The sequence below is a fragment of the Lissotriton helveticus genome, chromosome 4_1, assembly GCF_964261635.1.
Source record: "Lissotriton helveticus chromosome 4_1, aLisHel1.1, whole genome shotgun sequence".
NCBI classification, from domain to species: domain Eukaryota; kingdom Metazoa; phylum Chordata; class Amphibia; order Caudata; family Salamandridae; genus Lissotriton; species Lissotriton helveticus.
This window is the reverse complement of record NC_136063.1, coordinates 1,100,832,539-1,100,849,238: the sequence shown is the minus strand read 5'-3', so window position 1 is coordinate 1,100,849,238 and position 16,700 is coordinate 1,100,832,539. Positions and strand designations below refer to the sequence as shown.

Below are 16,700 nucleotides of genomic sequence, written 5' to 3'. Positions count from 1 at the left end.
AGTAAAAAAGGAAAAAAATACCTGCACCTGAGGCTGGGCATTTTGCCATCTATGCTACATCTGCCCCATGGAAACGGACACATTCGTCTACATTGTGCAGGTTATGCGGCTAGGCAAAAGAAGACGTTCTACATCTACTGTGCATATGTAAGAGGTTAGATAGGGAACAAAGAGTCATACTAAAACCTGACCTGAAAGGAAAACAGATAAGAACACGCAGACAAGCAGTGAATGCTTGTTTTTAAGGAGGGGATATACAGCTAGCTTGCTGCCAGTGTCGATTCCTGGGTGCAGCTGGAACAAAGCTAAATATCAGCACATAGCCGCCTTACTGGGCACAACTCCTCAGCCTCTGCGCCAGAAAAAAAGGAATTACAATAACCAGATCATGAGTAAAGGTCGCTTAACGGATGCCCAACATGATTTAAAGCATGCAATCCATGGCCTATGGCTATAGGTCTTAATATAGTCAATTCTTCCTTTCAACGGTTTTACACACATTGACCTCAAACTGTGGTTTTATGAACTTAAGGACAAAGCAAGATGGCCTCTTCACTGACCTGTTTCATGGATGCAGCAGGAATAAAGCTAAATACCAGCATCAAGCTGCCTTGTGGACATAAACCCTTGCTCTCTGCTCTTGTCAAAATGAACTACTTACAGCTTTTATTGGATAATTTAGTCATTGAAGGCTCATATAAGCAATTAGTTCACCGATCGGAACCCTCCATCTCACGTCTAAGGATTTTAGCTAATTTATATTCTGCCTATTCGATACAACAGGGCTTCATTTAAGGTTAAATTATGATTTTATGAATTTGAAGAGGTTGAAATATGGTTGTTCTACTATGCTTTAAGTAATCATGTAAATGAGCAAAGACTATAAACTCTATATTCTGATGTTTCAATACAATAGGTCTTCATTTAAAGTCAACTTATGCTTTTATGAATTGAAGAGGTTTAACCATGGTCATTTTACTGTGCCTTAAGCTATCATGTAAATGAGCAAAGACTATTCAACCACCAAATCATCCGGATGAACTAAAAAGCACTAGCTGGAGTGCTTCCCGGATGAATTTACACAAGCAAACATGCAATTATAGACTCTGCGTGCCATTCGTCTGTGACATCGAGAACGTGGATGATTCTATTTTATCATTTTCCAAATTGTATCACTTTCATCAATGTATTTTATGCAATTGTTTTTATTAACTAAGCATATAATAAAATGTACTTATTCGATGTACAGTGACCATAAAAGCATACAAGCATATGTTAAAAAATCAACTTAATAAATACATCAACCACCTACAAAATATATAATCAGGAAAATGTACAAATCAAACAGTCAATAAAGTGTCTCATTCAATAAAAAAAAAGTTCAGAAAATCATTCCATATTACTCCAGTATTGGAACTTTCATAAATGTATATGGTTGAATCATTCCCAGTTGTTGAGATTCATTCTACTACAAAGACTGAACAGGCCTTACATCCCTTAGTTTTGTAACATATCATAGTATTTGTTAAAAAAGAGACTAAACATAGGTTTCAACCAATACGGTTGTCCTGCCCTCTAGAACACTCCTCAGATTTTTCTACTGCACGTCGTGCTAGGGAGTCTCGACTGAGCTCAGCTCAGTTACTTTATTCCAAAGCTTGGTTTAGCACTGGAGTGCCTTTTTCCCTTGATAATATATAGTTACAGACTGCTAATCTCTTCATCTGGAGCCTGTATTTGTTATTTGCTCAGTCAGGGAGAGGAAGATCCTATACAGGGCCTGTGGTACCTGTGCTAAAAGCGGCTCCACACTGATGACCCTCACAAAGACTGTACTTATTGCCTTTATCCTGACCATAAGGCCAAAGAATGCAAGGTATATCGCACTTCCTCTAATAAGACTTTGAAAGACCATGAGGGGCATCTACTCTTATGGCTGCAAAAGTATGAAGCAAGGAAGAACCCAACATCCAGTGATGACTGTTAGGAGGCGTCATCTTCATCCTCCAAAAGGTCTCATAAGCGGGAGAGATCTCATTCTTGTTTTTCCCTTGAGCGACCTCGAAAAGCATAAAAAAAGACCTCACGGGTCTTACAGGTGTAGCCTTTCAAAATCTGCTCACAGAGAGCAAAAGGAGATAAAATAGAGACATAGTGATACAAGCACACCACAGAAAACCAGGTCTGAACCACCTACACCACATCCTCTGTTGAGGCATTTGTTTTAGAAGCCCTCTTCAGTTCCTCCTCCTGACAGACCATCAACAAGAGACTTACCATTGACAAAGAAATCCACACTGTCGTCGACGCTTTGCTGCTGTTGGCGCTCCTCCCTTGCCAGTTTCCATTAGATCCTCGTCAACGAACCATCTAACTCAACAGTCAGCGCCAAATGTGGTGTTAGTATCGTAGTCAAAAGTACTGGCTCCATCGACAAAGTCCCTCAGGACAATATCAACTTCAGTATCAGTAGGAAAATGGTTTGCATGCCCTCCTCACTACTCACTGACTTGCAATTTTTGTTGTCAGACTATATTAAGCGTTTTCCTCTATCTTATGCTCCCACAGTGCCAGACACTCGACCAGTGCCAACGGCGTCCATCCCTCCATTTACTACACAGCAAAATTCACACTTTCTGCCCACTTCTGTACGCCATTCACAGCTGGCTGCTTTGCTTCAAGGTTCTGCGACTTCTGCTGACGATCATGAGGAGGGTGTGATCCATGACCCACACCAAGAATGGGATGATTATCTCATTCCCACACCATCATCTCCCTCTCCAATTCCTGTTTTGATTCTCCACCCGAGGATACTGGTGGGTTCCACAATTTACTAGAGCGAGCAACAAAGCGGTTCAACTTAACTATGCCTTTTACGCAAACAGACTGCTGCCTTTACGATTTTAAGCAACCATTTAGGAAAACCGTAAGAGCTATGCCCATTGTAAGTGACATCTGGGAAGAGGGCTAGAAAGTCATGAAGACTCCGGCCACAGTAACTGCAGTCCTTTTATCATCGGGAGAAAAAGTACAAGGCTCCAGAGGACGCTTCTTCATGTCTGACCGATCACCGGAAGCCTGACTCTGTCATCTCTCAGGCAGCCCAACGCAGGTCGAATAACCTGTTGGCACCAATCACAGTACCTCCAGACAAAGGAGGCCAGCTCTCTGACAATGTTGGGAAAAGGTTCCCTTCCATGTCAGCGCTCACTGTTAGGGCAGCAAATTCTCTCGGGATTCTTGGGAGATAGGACTGCCAGATGTGGTCCGATCATGCCCCGTTTCTGGATCAACTACCCGATGTGAGTAAATCAGAGGTCAAATAGATTCTCCAGGAAGGAGACCGCACTCCGTCGGAAGTGATCGACTGTGAAATGGACATTGCCACAAATGCTTCAGACTGCTGGCAGGTGCAGCCGTTTTGCACTGTCAGGCTTTATCCTTCCGCCCTGAGGTCCAAAACATCATTCTCGACCGTCCTTTTAACAGAGAAGCCCTTTTCAGCAAACACGCCTATGTGGCACTTCAAGCTATCAAGGTGGATACGAACATAGCTAAGTCATTGGGGACGCTGCAGTTTCGTAAGGTATACTTTCGAGGCACCCGAGGGAGGAGTCTTCCATCTTACATTGGATGTTGCCAGCAATATTGGTACCCCGCTTACTCCTCTTCATTTTACCCCTATTGTCACCAGTATGCTCAGCGGCAGCCAACAACAGTGGCTTACAACTGGTCTACTGCAAGAGGTAGAGCAGGACGTCAGACCATTGATTCCGCTCAATGGACCACCTATAGACTCCGGCTATTCCTTATTCTTAACTAATCAAGTTAGGGGAAAAATATCTGCATACCTTTATCGTTGGCAGGCTAGAACTATGGACCAATGGGTTCTTAACCTTATTCAATTTGGCCATATGCTAGAATTTCTTCAAACTCCACCTCCCACTCCACCACTACCATCTGTTCCAAAACCTCTACACGTCTCTGTTTAGAGGTTCTTGCCATGCTGGAGAAAGGCGCAATAGAACCAGTTCCTGATTTACAACGAGGGAGGGAATTCTATTCCAGTTTTTTGGTCCGCAATAAGTTCAGAAAATGGGACCTATTCTGGACTTGCGAAACCTTCCTCATGGTCTCCTTGCAGGAGATTATGTTGCTCTTGATCCCAGGGGATTACTTGTCCATCCTTCGGCCTGCAGGAGCCATATTACCATCCACCCATCTCACAGGAATTCCTCTGATTCACAATAGCCAGAAGCCATTATCAATTCAGGGTCCTCTCTTTTGGCCTTAAATCTGCCCCTCGGATATTCACAAAGTGCTTGTCTCTTGTGGTAGCCTTTCTCAAAAAACAAAGACACCAAGTGTTCCCATGTTTAGACTGTTGGTTGGTCAAGGCACCTACTGTGTGTGCAGCTTAGACCACAACAGCAGCCACCACTACACTATTCAGGAAATTAGGCCTTGCCCAGATTCCAGAAAAGTCAGTCATGCATCCTTCAAAGACTATTACCTTCCTAGGAACAACGGTCGGACAGCGCTCAACAGAGAATTTCCATCTGTCAAGAGGCAATTAAAACTAATCTCGCTAGTAGAACCCACACAAAGAAGGTCTCTTTCAGTTCACCGTTGCAAATCCTTCCTTTGAATCCTTCTAGTTCCATTTTGCTGACTTTAAAAGTTTGGCAAGCAAAGCTCTTTCCGGCAATCACTTACGGGAGTGGGTGCATGAGGGGAAGAGATGCAGCCATATTACATAGCACTGTTTCAAGAGTGGCGAGAATGATCTTCAATTCACCTAAGTACGTCTCGCCATCCCAGATAAGGCTGGAATTCGGCATACAGCGCCAAGAAATAGCTTGCAAAGGAGCTTACGCCAAGAGCTGGTACAGGATTAAAAATGCCAAACCAGGATCTCTGAACTCCTACTTATGGAACGAAAAACATCAAAATAGAGACTGTGCAGCTAGGAGATATCTGACAGCATCAAAAGAGTGTTTAGGCTTGAATAAACTTTGGGCAGCCCTGGGGTCTAATCACTGCTTCAAACAAATTGTAAACAAGACAATGAAAAATCTATCCCTAGTAGAAGACAAGGCAGCACTCACAGAAATATCCCATGGATGGTTCATTGTGCAAAGCTGCTTAAGCCCTCTCGGCAGCCTTACCTGGGGTAAGGTTTCAACTGGAGGAAGAAAGAAAAATCCCTCCGCTTTCGAATGGGCATTCTACTAGTACTGCCGCATCTTCCCCCCTGGAAACGACTGCCGGGCCTGACAATCTGTTGTTTATGCAACAAAGCCAATGAAAGTGTATTGCACCTTCTGTGTATTTGCAGAGAACTACAAGTCGAAAGACATCAGCTATTGAAGCCTTCTTTTTCAAGTAAGGGGATAAGAACCTGCCGACAGGCAGTGATGGCACCCCTCGGAGAAGGAAATGTTCAGTTAACATGCCGCTTTGTGCAATTTATGGAAGCGGCAGGGAAGAAACTTTGTCGCCCTTGACCGCTATGCCTTACCACTGCAGCAAAAAGTCCTCTTTTAAGGGCGGATCCTTACAAGGAAATCATTTGGTAACTCATTTTTGTATTGAATGGTTGTAACCCTTTATCATTGTACTGCATCATACGACAAATACGGACAATACCCAGTATAATGTACTGATGTTTTATGAGATTACGTTTTTAATGTATTTTACTGAATGAATGAATAATAATTTTTGATATGTCTCATTGCAGCTAATACTAGGAATGGGCGTTTATGAAATGTTCTTTTTATTCTGTTTAAATTATGAACCCTGCTGTTATAATTCTTCTTTTATGGATTTGTACAGGTTTTAATTAACCAGACAATACATTACTTACTTACTTACTAAGGATTTGTCCTCTCCAAGAAGAACTAGATAATCAGTGGCTGCAAGCATAGGAATCCTTCAACGATTTACTCTCCATCACACCGGCCATGATCAAAGCCATCTCATGGTGGACACAACAAAAGGATATTTTAGTTGGTTGCTCCTTTCTAATCCCACCATATTGTTTGGTCATCACTACTGCACCCTTCCTTGATGGAGGAAGATCTTTCCTTCAAGACTTTCAAGTCAGTGGCAAGTAGCAAAAACCATATAACCACGTTCACATCAACTTGTTGGAGCTCACAGTGGTCCATCTGGCTTTACAAGCTTTCCTTCCAAGAATAAAGAACTCAGCTTTGCTCTTTCAGATGAACAACATCACCACAAATCACTACATCAACAAGCAGGGTGACACAAGATCACGCCACCTCTCCCAAGAGGTTTTGGGAATGAGCAATTTCCAACCAAGTGTCCCTAAGGGCAGAACATCTTCCCGGCAACTGGAACACCACAGCAGACACACTAAGCAGACTAGTGTCATTGTGTCACTCTCAACAGCGTCATCTTCTAGTGCTGCTACCCGCGTCTCGATCTTTTTGCGATCCCACAAAGCAAGAAAGACCAATTCTTGGCAATCTGGCATCACTATTGGGTATAATGGGGGAATGCCTTTTTGATGGTATAGTCCGGCATCTTTGCCAATGCCTTTCCTCCAATTCCTCTCCTACCAAGGCTGCTCATGAATAGGAAAGCCAAGCCCTGCAAGATGATCATTTTGGCTCCTCCCTGGCCACTCGAACATTGGTTTACGGAACTCCTCCTACTCTCGGAGAAACACCAGATTCTCTTGAAAACATTTCATTTCTCAAAGCAGTGTCCCAGTACCAAGTGCTGCATCCGGATCCCAAATCTCTTCTTTTTTCAGCTTGGCTCCTGAACACAATGAATTTGCCCATTTGAACCCGTCGTCTAAATTAAGGGAAATACTGTCCAGCACTCGTTCAAACAGTACTAACGACCTATTGGCTAAAGTGGAAGTGTTTTTGCATTTGGTGCCAACAGGCTAACGTGTATCCTTTCTCTTCTTCACCTCAAGAGATTCTCCCTTTTTCCTGCACTTGGCGAAATCAGAGTTGACTCATGCCTCCATCAAGGTCCACTTAGCGGCTATCTCCCACTTAAGGAGATCATCTACCTCACCTTCATTATGGTCATCCAGAATCGTTAAGCAATTCCTCAAAGGACTATTTAGGGTCTTTCCACTAGTAAGACCGTCTCCACTGCTCTGTCAGCTCAGTATTCTCCTCTCAAAGCTCATGAAGCACCCATTTACACAACAGATCTGAAATGTGCTTCCTGCTAGGTAGCTCTACTCAAAACTTTGACATCTGCCAGGCGAGTGAGCAAAATTCAACCTCTCACCATTCGGGAACCTTTCCTGCAATTTAGGAACGATATAGTGGTCCTCTGGACAAACCCTAAGTTGATTTCTAAAGTACCTTCAGCTATTCGTTTAAATTAACCTCTCATTCTCAAGACATTCTTTTCATATCCTGCGACTCCACTGGCGGGACGCCTGCATTCATTGGATGTCCTGAGATGCTTGAAGGTCTGTTTATAAAAGACTAGAGGCTTTCACAAGTCTAATCAACTCCTTGTGGCCTACAGTGCTCCACAAAAGTTTTTTTAAAATGTCTTTATAGTTTTTAGCATAGGAGACAAACTTCAAGAAATAAACAATACCACTGAGCGTTACTGACATTGCAGGTAGACCATTCAGACAGCATGACAGATGTTATTGGCCCTATGAGGGAAGCAACTATAACTCCCGATCAGGATCAGGCCAGAAGGGGGTCATGTGTGCTGTTGTGTAGGGTAGTGCGGTATAACAGCGATACCACATGCGTGGGGGTAGTTTGCTGAAGGAGGGTAGCAGTGGGGTCATGATGGGGGGCTCCTGCGGGAAGCATGGGGTGAGGGCCTTTACATCCTGCTGCAGTCTGATGTACAAAAAACACTCCAGGGGGGTAGGTGGGGTAGTGCCCAAAGAAATTACACACTGGTTCACAATGTTCCTTTGACATATAGTTTTCTTTGACATATAGTTTTCCTCAGGTCTGAATGGAAAGTCTGCGGAGGAGCTGGCGGCAGCCGCCCTCTTGCGTAACAGGGAGGTCAACCCAGCCCTGGAGGGGGAGCAGGGGGGAGTAGAGAAAAGCTGCGCTGAGGCAGCGGGCTAAGTTTCGCCAAGCGCTGACTGTGCAGTCCACTGTATTGGAGGCCAAGCGACGGACAGCAGGTGCACTGAGGTATGCTGAACAGGGGGTTGGGTCATATATCCTTCTTCGACTGCTAGATGAGGCATATAAGGTGGGGGGGGGGGTTATCCAGTATGCCACAAAGTGAGCCTGAGCAAAGCTTAAATATAGTTCAAAATCTGGGATTGCAAAGCCTCCAGCCTCAAAGGGTCGAGTGAGAGTGTCCCAGCGCAGTCTAGCTTGTTTCCCTCCCCAGGTAAGACGTATGAGTTGAGTTTTTAGGGCTTTGAAAAAGTGTCTGCTAGGAGCGTAGGAAATATTAATAAAAAGGTAAAGCAATTTGGGTAGGATGACCATCTTGATCAATGAGGCTCTCCTGGCCAAAGAGATGGGCATGGCAATCCATCTGGTGATTTTATCAGTGAGGAGATCAAGCACGCACCCATAATTAGCGGCCGTCAAGACGGTCCGGTTACGAGTGATGACTATTCCGATGTATGTGATTGTGCCTTCGCACCACGTGAGAGGGTAATCTGGGATGTACCGTGGAGTGGCATCCGTGAGAGGGAAGAGCTGGGATTTCCCCCAGTTTATGTTAACCCCAGAGAGATGACCAAAGAGAATGAGCAGCCTCAGAATAGAGTTGAGACTATGTTCCGGGTTACAAAGGTAGAGGGTGAGGTTGTCGGCGTATAAGGAAATTAAAACTTGCCTATTTGGGTATATAAGGGCATGATCTCGGTAGTGCTGGCAGACTTTAGCGGCCAAAGGCTCGATAGCCAGGGCAAAAAGGAGGGGCGAGAGAGGACACCCCATTCTGGTGCCTCTGGTGCTCCACGAAAGGGTTGTATTGTATTGCTCGTTGGATTTCCAGCACCATTCACTGTTACCATCAAGCAGCAGGGAAGCCGTTACAAACATCTGTATACGCCCACTCAACCAGAACCAGTTTATCATCAACAGTGCGGTTTCCTGGTGTGCCAATCCAGGACATCTACTGTGCAGCTACTTGAAAGAATGCACTCACCTTTACAAGACATTACTGCTTGGATTTTGCAGTTGCATGTGGTACTGCAATATCTTTTCCTGTGAGGGTGTGCTTTCTTCTTCACTCCTCCATCCTTTTTTCTGCTATGCACATTTTTTTCTACCCTTTTCCTAGTACATGTATTTGTATATTTATATAGTTATAGGTATATAAATGTGTATCTATTTTATGGATATGGTATATCTATGGCTTCATGCTCTATATTAAAAAAATAAAAGTAACAGAAACAATGTGCTTCTTAACTTTTTTATAAATCTGATTCAAGCATGTGAATCTATGAAAGTTCCAATACTGGAGTAAGAAAATACATTATTTACCTGTAACTCTTTCTCTGGGTGTAGCTCGTACACTCGTGGTATGAAAATCTGAGGGACTGGAGCTTCTCACATGAGTGTTCTAGAAGGCAGGACAACCTGATAAGATGAAACCTATGTTTAATCTCTTTTATAACAATGACTGATATGTTACAAAACTAAGGGGCCTATGGCCTTTTCAGTTTGTGTGTTGCTAGTATAATATACATAGGGACTCCCATCTCGACGACGGGGAATGATTCAAGCGTATGAGTTTATGAAAGATTCCAATACTGGAAACTACAGTTCCAGGTAAGTAACGTTGTATCTCTTCACAGTTTAAAAAAGGGTACTACAATAAAATATGGTCTCTTCTAGTTCGATCCCCACTGTTTTGCTACTAAAAGGTTGATCCAAACTTAAAATCACATATTCTAGAACAGTTATATTTCTGCCCAGTCCTCTTTGACCCAGCTAAATAATCATACAATGGTGACAGATAGCTCATCATACAGTTGAAATACATTACTTCAATAAAAAACGTTTAAATGATTTTTTAAACCTGGGTTACTGGCCAATAAACAGTTAAAACTTACTCATTCAAGCGACATAGTGCTCTTATTTCCCCACAATCCTCCTACATTTGACAGCAGAGGAAATGTATATATGTATTGTAAGCTTCTAAGTCGGTCTAGAGCAATTGTAGGTAAGCCAAAGCCTCTTTACACCTCCTTATATTTAAAGTTCTCAAAAGAAGTAGAAGAAACTCAGTTCTTTGAATTCTGTGGAGCTCACAAAAGGAAAACATATGTAGTTGTGATTGCAATGTAATTGAGTTGCATGGGCAAGGTAGCAAATCTTTCACAACAAAGACTTGAGAGGGATAAGACACCAAAAGATGGGCCAGGCCCAATCTAAATCTTGGCAAATATTATCGCTTGTGGTGTGGGGCTTTTACGGAAGTATGGCTCAATATGGGGTGTTGTACCGGGGGTGGGGGGGTGAGAGTAGGCCGCCACATCTCCCTCGTTGAATCACCCTCCCATCTCATTCCGATCATCCAATTTTGCAGTTCTCCTTTTACCAGAGGTCTGGTCTGAGTTTCTGAGACTTCGGACTGAGAAACATATCGGCTTTATCAATGACATTGAGTCCTTTTTTAACAAACATAAGCCAAATATTCTTATGTGCCCCGGTTATGTTTAGACAGTCGGAAATCACCATTTGCGTCAATGTTGCTTCGGGCCTGGACCAGATTGACAGCCATGGTAAGGTTGGTGCCATCCTTGCAACATCACTTATAAAGTTTAAACCTAGCTCCTCATGCACGATGTAGCATGCATGCTGGGAGGGAATGACATAAACCTTCGCAAAAACTTGTTGTCACTTTTTTTCTGCAATGGTAAAAGGTCAGTATGCCCCCAAACCCCAGCCTCCCAGGTAGCAACTGATATGGGTCTGGCTTTTTAGATGGTGATCGCTGCGTCTAGGGGCATAGACCCTAACTAGGAAGCAAATTTGCATAGGTACGCTGTTGCTTGTTCAAATTGCTTCACCCTTACCCCCAGGTGTTCCTACAATCGAATGGTACTCACAGATAGGAGAATCTAAAAACACATTTGAGGGCTATTCCATCAATGTGAAAGGGAGTTAGCCTGCTTCGCGGTTGCCCACAGACCATTGCATATGATTTAGTTTTATTGGTAGAAAGTCACAGATCGGACATAAATGTATTGAGGAGTTTCTGGAGACCTCTCCCTGTTCACACCATAAGAATGCAATCATCTGTATACATGAGTATGGGTAGGTGTGTCCCCATCCTAGGATGGTCAGCTGCAGCTTCAGTCAGACAGGCCTCAAGGCCATTGATATGAAAACTAAAAATAAAGGGTGCCTGCACACAACTTTGCCTGACACCCTTTTTATTCATTAAGTAAGTAGTACATTCCCCACTTAGCCTGTACCTTCTACATCTGTATGCATCTGGACCAGGAGATGGAAAATTTTGGAATTGGCACCCTTGCTTAGCAGCATAGTCCACAGTTTTCCCCTTATGTTGTTATCAAATGCTGCACTTAAGTCCATAAATGTCAGGAATAGGCACCTTTCTTTGACGACCACATACTTGCTCATTATTAATTGCAGGTTCAGGCATTGTTCTGCCATACCCAGTCCCTGCCAAAAATCATATTGTGCAGGTGTTGGAATGGCTTTTTCTTAGCCCGATTTTCTAATTGGTCAGGCCAGACTTTACCTACAATCTTAGCTGTGGCATCTTTTAGGGATATTGGTCAATATCATTGTGGGTCTCCTTTTTTTAAAATCGGGAAAATTGTTGCTCCTGACCACGTCTTAAGAGGTGATGCATTGATCGCATTCCTCAGTACGTGCACCAAGACTGAGGCTCAACATGTCAAGTTATCCTTAAAAAGATCTACAGGGTCCAGGATCTGGTCCAGGTGCTTTGTGACGTGGGCATCTGCTTACAGCCCAGATAACGTCTCCAAATGTTATTGTCAACTCCTCTGTGCATGCTGGGCTGGATGGGTCCACTGTATCACCAGGTTCAGTGACTGTCTGGTCATTAAAATCATACAACTTAGTAAAATGGTTGACCCAATAATACTCGGGTATCGTTACCTCTATGCCAGTAGTAGGGCTTCTGGAGAAAAAAATGGGGCATTAACTTTCTTCCCTAACTGTGCCTGAACATTCCTTGTTGAGGCACTGACAAACTGCTCCCAAGCCTCCACCCTGATTTCTTTTCTTTGCCTAATAACCTCTTTGTAGGGCATCCTACAATGCCGTATATCTGATGGAACCCTGGGGAAGCTTTTGAGGGCTTTTAAAAGGTTATAATGGGCTTGCAAGCATGTTTTGTCAAACTACTGATTAAGCCTTGGGAAATAGGTGCCATTAGTTGCTTCCTTGCATTTGTGTAGATGTCACAAAAAGTACCTAGAACTGCCCCCAGCTCAGGTTTGTTGCAAAGACATCTCAAACAGAGCCCTACGATTCACCACGATTTATTTATTTATTAATAAACTGCATGATTACTTAAAATCTTTACAGTATATAAAAAAAATAAAAAGCTTTATGAACGTCCCGACTCCCCCCTCACCCAAGTTCCATCCAAACATAAAAATGAAAATCACTTTAAGTTAAAATACTAACATATTAATCCTGATTAGCTGTCCGAAACAGAGTTCTTTTTTAAAAGGAGTGATGTATAGGTTGTACAAGTGTTTCCCAGCTGATAAGGGGAGGCACATGAAAGTTCGGTAGAGTCAATTCATGTACCAGGGGCTGTTAACGAAAGATGGACTCTTCGTAGATCTTTAAACCAGCCCAGGTAGGATAACTGGGGCGGAAGGCTACCGGTTACTTTACAGACAATGCCGTTAAGTGGGAGTCGAGTGCCATTTTTACCTGGTATATAGATTTCCCAACTCTGGCTATCAAACAGGTCGTGGAGACTGAGAGGCACCAGTCCGAAGCCTCTCTGCAAGTTCTATAGTCCTTGTTCCGTAGAATCGGGAGCAGCAAGCGATGGCGGTCATTGGCCAGCTTTGTGCAGCAGCACAGCAAGTGTAGCCAGGATTCTCTACGGTAATTGCATAGACAACAGGCCAAGGTGCCATCCGTACGGGCCCATTTGGGGTTGATGTCCATGATCCTGAGGGCCAAAAGTCGAAAGTACAACATTTTCTTTCTCGCGTAGGTGGATACTGGATCTTGCAGGTAAAGTTGGGGTTTACCTGGAATATATGAATTGTCCAGGGCCTGAGTTAGTGGATTTTGCCGAAGGGATGCAAGGTCAAGTCCAAAGGAGATGATCCGGACTTGTCGCTTAACTGCTTGGGCCCAAGCTGAGAAAGGAATTTCGTGCAGTGACAAACTCCTTCTTTCGATTTTCAATGCTGCAATAGCTTGTCCTACCTTTGAGTACCAGGGGGAGCCCACCTCATCAAAGATTGATTTTAGGGAGTGCTTTAGCGAATGTTCTGGTGCTTTCAATACTCTAATGTAGAGTTTTAAAAGGTCCCCCACGAGCTGGGCTACGAAGTCCCTTACATCAACATCTCTCCACTTCTGTTGTATCCACCCTTTCCTGGTGTATTTGATTGGGCAATCCATCCTATCTATAGTTATCAGCCGCAGCCCCATATATAGACTTAGGACCAATGGATTGTGGTCACATCACACAATTCAGTATCTGGAAGTTTAAAGCCTTCCTAGACCAGGACGTGGACAGTGCAATAAAATCAGTTGTGGAACCCTTACCTCTCCCTGTAAATATTATTTCCTGTAGGATTTCGCTTGCCACTAATTCAACACCAAAGATAAGTTCATAGGTCATAAGGAGCCTGTTCAGTTTATCATTGCATAGATTGTGGACAAAAAGCAAAAGATTACAAAAATCATCAGCCACTAAACCACAAACATGGTCATCAACGATTGGGCAAAGTCTATGGTTAAAGCCTCCCTGCCCCCCCCCCAAAGTATTACATAGTCCTCTTTCAAACTTGATAAAAACACACCTACAATGTAAGCTAGTGATTTGATTATATTAACATTACTAATAATAAAATTATGATCACTGTTTATGAGAACTACTAGAGGTGCCGCAGACAATGAACAACAGATTATTTGAAAAGAAGGGGAATCCATAAAGTACTTCACCACCTTAGCTGCCAAGGTGGTGATTATTTGAGTTCGAAAGCCACCACTGTGATGCCCACTGGGAGATGGCGTTGCGGGTGTTAACACTAACAAAATGATATTTATATGGGTATTGGTTTGTGACCAAGTCTCCTGCAGGCATACAATCTAGTGTTTTGAGATTAGGGAGACCCATGTTCTTCTATCAGTCAGTTTGCTACTAATGCCGGCAATGTTCCAAAAAAGGGCACTAAAATCAGAGGTCATGGTTGCAGCACTAGTGGAGTCTTGTGCTGTCAAGGCGCTGTCTGGCAATCGACCAGTTCTATCCCTTCCTGTTATTAGTGGGCCATGGGGTAAATGTATATTGGGGCCCAAACCAATGTTCGCTAACTTCAAGTGATGGAGTAGCTTGGCGTTGACGGTTTGCTGCAGTTAATGGACCAGGTAAACAGTCTAAGTTGGCTGGGTCAGAGATACTACTAGTTGTTTGTATATGGCCTCAGAGTCCTGTGTATAAGGCTTATGCAAACTGAGCCTCAAGTCCTCATGACAGTATCTTCCAGGGCAGCAAAATGATTATGAATCGGTATTGTGAACCTCCTGCTGTTTGTTGGTACATGCATGTGTTCTGACTTATTAAAATAACGCAGGGGCTCAACTGAATTCTTTGGGGAAGGCCATGCAGATTGTTGAGCCTGTCCACAATATACCCCACTGTGTCAAGAACGTTGGTTACCACACAATCTTCCGGATCGTTCTTGCGATTGTGGCCCAACCTTTTCACCCTCTGGACCTCTGTTATTCCATTTGAAAGGATATGGTGTGATGCATCCAAGGATGGTGCCCAGCTAATGAATCACCTTGTTTTTCAGCTGTAGATCTGATTAATCTTGAGCTGTATCTGGGGTGGAGCATTCTTCTAAACAACTACATATGGCGTACACTCTGTGGCAAGCTGTAGTGTTTGCTGTTCTCTATTTGGGGCCTTTTCTGGTGGAGTCAGATTTAGAAGCGTAGGGATTAGGGTAGGAGGCTTCCCTCATAGGCCCTGTTGCCGGCCACTCCTTGGGAACTGTTAATGTGACCAGGTCTGCCAAACTGGCATGCAAATGTTCTCACCTTGATCGCTTCTTTAGCTACAGTTGCAGCTAGTGGTGTGGACTCTACAGGGCAGGGATCATGCCTGATGGTCAAAGGTGGGTCAGATAATTTACACTTCATATTTATAAGGAGCTCCTTCAGTGTTCCATCAATACTTTGTAGTGCCACAGTCGGGAGACAATAGCCTACTAGTAATCCTTCCAGGTAGGAAGCCTCTCCCCCTGCACTCGTTAGGTTTACATCCACATTCTGCATTGCCAGACACTCCTTAAGTTCTTTAGGCTCCGGGGCCCTCTCTGGATCGATGGTTGAACTAATTTAATGCGGTTCTTCCCATTTCCCTTTGCACCACGCTCTGTGCATTGAACAGCTTTTTTCCTTTTGTTAGGTCAGCAGGCTGCAATGTCAGAGTTTGAGCTATGCCCAGTAGGGTGCCGATACCCCAATGGTTCGATGTTGATAGCCAAACATCCTACCAGGACACAGCAGTTCGGTCGGGTATAGAGCCCCATTGCAGGCTCTTTATGTTCGCGCCTACGGCCACGTGAGGAGCTGCGAAGTGAATTCTTCCCAACCAGCAGCAATGGTGCAGTTCACTCAGAGCTCAGAACCCCCTCAGGCTACGGCGCGTTGTTTTTAACTCATTTTTATATTCTCGCGGGACTCTCGCAGGATCGTGAACAGTAAAAAGGAGTAGATGAGTTCCCAAAACACTGTAGAATGCATATTGTATTGTGATGAGTAAATGGTTAATTCTTATTTTCAAAAAATGTTACAATCTTGTGAAACTCTTGCAGGATCGTAAAAAGTAGAAAGGAGCAGGTGATCTTTGAATTCACTGTAGTATGCACATTTGCTACTGTAGGAAGTAGCATAAGTGAAGATGGTGTTGATCAAAGTCTACTATTTACGCCCATCGGTTTGATAAGAGTTGTGAGTAGAGTACAGCCTTTTTTCACACCATACTATGCACACCTATTATCAGAGAGAGCTGTCAGTGGAGAGGCCAGTCCTCCCAACACTCCCTACCATGCACACCCATCATCTGAGAGAGAGGTCTGACATTACAAGGAAGTCCTCCGCATACAATAATATCCACGCCCGTTATCTGAGCAAGAGGTCTGAAACGACAACCCTGTCATTGTCCACACACTAGTACGCACTCCCATCATCTGTGACAGAGCTCTAAAAGGAAATGCTAGTCCAACTACACAGCCCACTATTCACACCTGTCATCTGAGAGAGAAGTCTCACATTAGAGGCCAGTCTCTCTCCACACACCTTACCACACACCTGTCAACTGAGAGAGAGGTCTGAAAGGAGGCCAGTCCCTCCTCACACCCTACTGCGCACACCTGTCATCTGAAAGAGTGGTCAAAGGTAGAGGCCCGTCCATCCCCACACCCAAATAAGACACACAAAAAATAATTAACTTTATAATAAAACCTAGAAATACACTGAAAACAGCATAGTTAAGTG

At 43.8% G+C, this 16,700-nt stretch overlaps 1 protein-coding gene across 4 annotated transcripts in view; it reads left to right on the top strand.

Moving 5' to 3' along the window:
- Nucleotides 1–16,700, top strand: part of HJURP (Holliday junction recognition protein) — a 934,375-nt gene that overhangs the window by 537,765 nt on the left and 379,910 nt on the right. The gene's annotated exons all lie outside the window — the stretch shown is intronic.